This window comes from Macrosteles quadrilineatus, unplaced genomic scaffold, assembly GCF_028750875.1.
Source record: "Macrosteles quadrilineatus isolate MER2022 unplaced genomic scaffold, UCM_ALF_1.0 Scaffold_1__1_contigs__length_201487025, whole genome shotgun sequence".
Lineage (NCBI taxonomy): Eukaryota > Metazoa > Arthropoda > Insecta > Hemiptera > Cicadellidae > Macrosteles > Macrosteles quadrilineatus.
This window is the reverse complement of record NW_026542594.1, coordinates 176,180,998-176,186,997: the sequence shown is the minus strand read 5'-3', so window position 1 is coordinate 176,186,997 and position 6,000 is coordinate 176,180,998.

Sequence of the window (6,000 nt, the reverse complement as noted above, 5' to 3'; positions counted from 1 at the left end):
AAAAGCACAGAAAACATTCTACGCAAAAGTTTCCCAATCTCATCCATGTTTATTATAGGTAGCTACGGTTTTTGCCACTCGAGTGTTCTACCGTTGACTTTAAATCCTTAACGGTTCTACCATAAGCTTCACCGCTATTAGGTACTAGGCTTCACCGCAACATGTATATCCCTATTCGCATGCCCTCTCCTTAATGTTTAATCCTCCTAGGCTAGACTCTTAAGAAACCTCGACATTTTGATCACTTCAGATAAGAATCTTCATCACCCCCAGAGAAACGCTACAAACATGTTTTGGTAATATTCCCATGCTTCCCACGTTATTTAAAAATGTGCAATTTGAACTAAATTGCTATATACTGTATATATAAAAATAAAGGGCGATGTAGAACGCTGATAAATGGATACAATTTATATAATAGCAACTGCCGGTTTTGTTTAGTAGATTTGTACATTTTGTGTATTTTATTTATATTTGTTTCTATCACATACTAGAAGAGATTGTAATTAAAAACGTAGTACAGTTATTTTATTACGTATTGCTAAAATGCCGTAATGCCGTATTGCTGTACCGTAAAATACTGTACTCTTCACCTTCAGCACCCGCTCGTCCTGAAACCACCCCCTCCCCTCCACCGATAACTGATCACACAAACCAATGGTGATGATGACTCTCCTACTAGTTGGTATTATAGTACCTTTTACAATAAGGTTTCTATACACCTAGAAACTATCTTGTAAGATTTATTAATTGGTAAGATTGTCGCTAGATGTACAGAAAAAACTTACTGTACATGCTTGTTGGTACTAGTGTATTGTCTTACAACCCATATTTAGTATTATTTTTAGTAATACTTCTTATGCTACAAAGTGTCAATTTATTACAGTAAAACAAATATAATCAACAACAATATTTTATAAGAGTCCTTGGAGGCTAGCGGCCATCTTGGATAGTTTTAAACAGCTGCTGTAGAGTTAATGATCCAAAAATAGTTTTTCAAACACCAAATATCCTCAATACTATGACATTAAAAATTGTCTTGTTTGTTTTGAATTGATTTTCAAGGGAGATCATGGAAGTAAACGGCCATATTAGATTTTCCCGCAATAAGAGCAATGTTAAATGCGTTATTTTTAAATAGCCACTGAAGAGTTATTTACCACCTCAAAATATGTTTTCAAATACCAAAGTGATTGTAATTTAAATATACAGCACCCTGTTAAATGGAAAATTTCCTAAATTGTTTTATGAATCAGAACGTCTAGGCTCCAAGGACTACTAGGCCAATGAAATGTAAAAGTGGAGCGTTTCGACTGTCTTATCTTCCGAGTGTAGCCGCGATGTCAAACTGTATGCTGTATGTTGACTCGGCCCTATCATTGTTTGAAGCACGTCCAAGTATGCCGGTGTCAGAATTGGTGCTGTTGTCCGTTCAACGGTGAACCTCCGCCGCAACAGTGAAGCACACAGCACACAGTCTTGACGGGACAGGCAGGACGACACATCTCCAATGTTCCGACAGATCAGCAGTAATCGCATATGTAACAATAATGACAAGTATTAAAAACAAATTATGTTATTGGTAAAATGTTATAAATGTTTTTCCTGCAAATGAAAATGTATTAATATCAAGTGCATTTCACTATTCTTCAGCTAGATTGCGGCTGCCGGCCGTTACCCTCATGGTAAGTGATACTAAAAAGTTAATTGATATCATTAATAAGCTCAACAATATCCCTAGGCATTTTTTAACATTCCAGTAACCAATACAATAACAAAAAATGTAGTTATTGAAGCACAAGTTCTGACAAAATACATACTGTAATAAGTTAGCCCTTAATTTTATTTTATGTGTCCATGTTCTGACGTTTAGTTTACTTTTTATTTTTAAAGCCGTAAGATGTTTTATTTCATAACAAGAGTAGAAAGTTATTAATTAAATATTTGAGATCACGTCTGAAGTGGAAGATTAATCGAGCACTTTAAATGGCAACATGAATAGATTAGCGATCACATAATTAAAAATTTAATTCTGTGGTCGCTGGTATGGACCCACTTTCATTGTGTTTTTAACATGTCAAACTCATAAAATGTTTCAGGCCATAACTTCAATTTAAAGTTATTATTTACTTTAGCAGTAGTAAACAATGTAATTATGAATTTTTGCAGGTGATAACCATGTAACGAAAACAGGTAATATAACAGTATTGTAATGAAAATATTTTATTCTTATAGGAATACGTATAATAAATCTATAAAAAATCCAAATGTACTCGTTGGTATGGATTTATAATTGGTTCGGTTACAAATACTTGGTAATGAAATATTGCACTCATGAATAAAGCACATAGGCCTATACAACAACGCAGATCTCAATCGTCAAAGTAAGTTAATAGATTACCTAGTCTAGCAAACATCATACCGTACTATATAAGATTTAAATGTGGAAGTTTGTGTGTTTTTTTTTTAAGTTCAATCACGCAAGGACTGGTCAGATTGGGCTGAAATTTGGCATGATAATTGATCACATTCTATGGGGTAAAAATTGGTTTTTCTCATTTTTGACACTCGATATATAACTATTTCCCAATTTCTCCCTAACCCTTTTTGGATTATTAAACAAATAATTTCGTATTTTGAAGTGTAGATTTCCCATGTTAATCGTATTGAGAATAAGGAAACTGTTGTAGAGACTTGTTGTGAGACGACAATAGATAAAATCGGCTAAGAAATGGTGGAGGAGTTCAACCGACAAAATTTCATGTAGCGTATTAATTATATAGATACTCCAATTTGACAGGTATTTTAGTAGGTATTAAGGGGACTTGTAAATTGAATAATTTACACTTTGGAGTCAAAAGTTAGCTTTCACTTTGGATGTTGAGGGTTATGTCTAATTGCACTTGGTTAATCTTTTTCAGGTGTTGTTGAGGCGTGTGCTCCCGCTATCTCGGCGTCCCGCCACCTCCGAACCCAAATCTGTTCCTTATCCTCTGAATTCTTGAGTGACCCTTGTAATCCCCTGTCACCCTACTGCATTTCATTTTATTTTTAAATGCTGAATTTGTGTCACAAACGCTGAATGTTTACAGCTGTTACGTTAAGCAAATGGAGTTATAGCAAAAGCTTTAGTCTAGAAGGTTAGCGTCGGCTGCTAGACTTTTTTAAAATTAAAACGTAATTTCTAGAAAACTGAAACCCTAAACTAAAATTATGCCTTCGACATATCCTAGTTCTCAAAATTATCTTTCTTTCGACACAAAAATCGTGTGGTTGATTCAGTATCGTGAAATAAAAAAAACCCTGTTACGTTTTAATATATACAAGCTATTGGCCCGTCATACGTACGGGAATCGAGTAGTCAGTTAAAATTGTGTTTAATTCAGAACAGTTCGTTATGCATTTTAAATTCGATAATTTGAAACCCCTGAAACAGTTCTCAGGAGCAGAGCATTCGATTTGTATATACAGCAATGGTCTTACTTATCTCTGTGTGGTCTACTCATATCAACTAATCTTACTTGTTTCCTATAACCAATGACAAAATCATAGACTAAATCAAATAACCTCATAGTTCTATAGAATATTTTACCATACAAATATTTTTCAAACAAAGAAATTATACTAACTGGATATTTTACTATCAATTCTTAAACAAAATAGTCAATATTAATTTTGAATTGAGTTTTGAAGATAAAAAATAGTACAGTTATTTTTAATGCGTATTTCAAAAAAATTCTTTCAAAATCCCTAACATGGGTACCCTTAAAACGGTCCCAGGGCTAAGCTAAGTTATCATGAAATCGATGGTTTATAAACACTCCATACACGAAAATACAGTGATCAAACCTTTCTGAGTTAAATAATTGTAATCAAACCAAAATTATAAATGCATGTGCATTGAGCATTTAGTAATAAGCTTGAATATGTTGCTACAGAGTTGAGTTTACAAACCTTATCAGTCTTTTAGTAATGATAATTCTTGTTATAAAAATTCTACATGTATGTACCTAGTCTCATCTGGTGTCTGAGTTTATCACTGCCAAACAAATAGACAAACAAGCCGACACCTCTTTTACACTTATAAAATACCATTATTGGGTTAACGAATTGACTTCTTAAATATTTAACCATAGACTAACCAATATAAGTATACTTCCCAACTCATTGTAAATTTTGAAGCTCGTTTTCCATATCTAGTTCATGTCCGGCGACACTGGTGGCTAGTGTCCAAGAAATTGTGTTTCTATTATTTTAGAGTTAATTTTATGGTTTGTGCTTTACTGTTTGTTTATATAACTAGAATATAAGTTATTGTTAAACGGTTAAAAGGGGCTTCGCGCTCGCGGAAAGTCTTAATTCAGGTAGTAATCGAGGATTATAAGGGTCACTCTGAAAATCGGAGGTGGCGGGACGCGGAGATAGCGGGAGGTAACCTAGAGAATATCTATTTAAAGTGTAGTATTAATGGTTGCATATGTGTCATGGATTTTGCTTAGAGTAAGTTAAATTAATCAATTTAACTGATAAAGAAACACATTACGTTTAGCTGTGTGTCGTCAAGGTGTCGTTGACTTCAGGTGGAAGGTGTGAGGCACTGCAATAGTCATTTCGTCACTCGCTTGACTTCCAACTCCTTTGAGCGCTTGTGGACTGGTCCAAATCGAAAGACTGCCTTTAAAATTAGAGTTAATTAGCGCCCGTTACTAAATTTATCGTGTTTAGTTATTTCAATAAAAGTATAAATTTTCAATTCAATATAAATATTACCCCTTTTTAGTAAGCAATAATACATTACTCATTTCAATTCTGGGACGAATGTGAAATAATAACTATTGTTCCAAATTAAAAACTCTTACTGCACCTGTTTCATTGAAAATATTTTGGAGTAAAATTATAAGTTTCGCCTTCTAAATAGGAAAACAGTCACCACGTTAACAGTCACTCTTGACATAGGTTTAAAAAGATTATAATTTGTTTGTAAACAAATCTAATAATTTAGTAACCAAAAATATTCAATATGTGATCCGAGTATCTGAACATTATATGTTTATTATTTTAAACGGTGTTATAATATGATGTTGTTGGTACTGGTACTACCACCTGTTTTTATACTCATTAACATGCTAACTAACGTGCTTACTTACCTAGCATTGAATTAAGAAGAAGAATCAGAAGTATACTATCCGCTTTTTAGCCGGCTACGTTGAACACGAGTCCCCATATGTTTAACATATTTTCTTCTGGACAATTCAAGGGCAATGAGGGGCATTATGGGTTGTAAATGTGCAGAAAGAGCACTTCCTAGTTCCATAGCCTTGTTTCTATACTTATAAAGCTGACAGATCTTCATGATAGTAGTATGTACAGTTTTAAGATAATTTAGATTTGATTACTATATAGCAGTTCAAATCATAATATATATTTTTCATTTTTTTCCTAATTGTATCTTGTTTACTGAGTTTTGTTTGTAATGCATACAAATGAATTATATAGGCTACAATTTGGAGTGTTTAATCATTTCTCAATAAAACACCAAACAAAGGCTTACAGTTCTTATATAACGAATTTGAATTCATCTACAGAAAGATCTAAGTCTGTTACACAGTGATTCATCAAAAATTCAATATTTAACGTCTCTCAACCATCAACCAAAGATAGTTCAAACGCTCCATGGATTACAGTTATATTTTCGCTCATAAGATTTGCAAAGCTCACATTGATATGAGAAATCTACACTTTGTGCTTCCGATAATGTTAAGTTTAAGTGTCTCAAACATGGCTTGTAATGAACCCATCGTTTGCAGTTGTCACACATTACCCAAATTTGGCATTTTGTTTCTCCCTTTCCGCAATATAAACATAAATCGGAAACATTTTCAGACTGATGTAGGCACAGTCTTTTTAAATAATTTCTGTAAATTCTTGGATCAAAATTAGAAGTCAGATTTTCTTTTTTTAGCCAGCGCTCTATAAAATTTATAACGTACACACCACAGC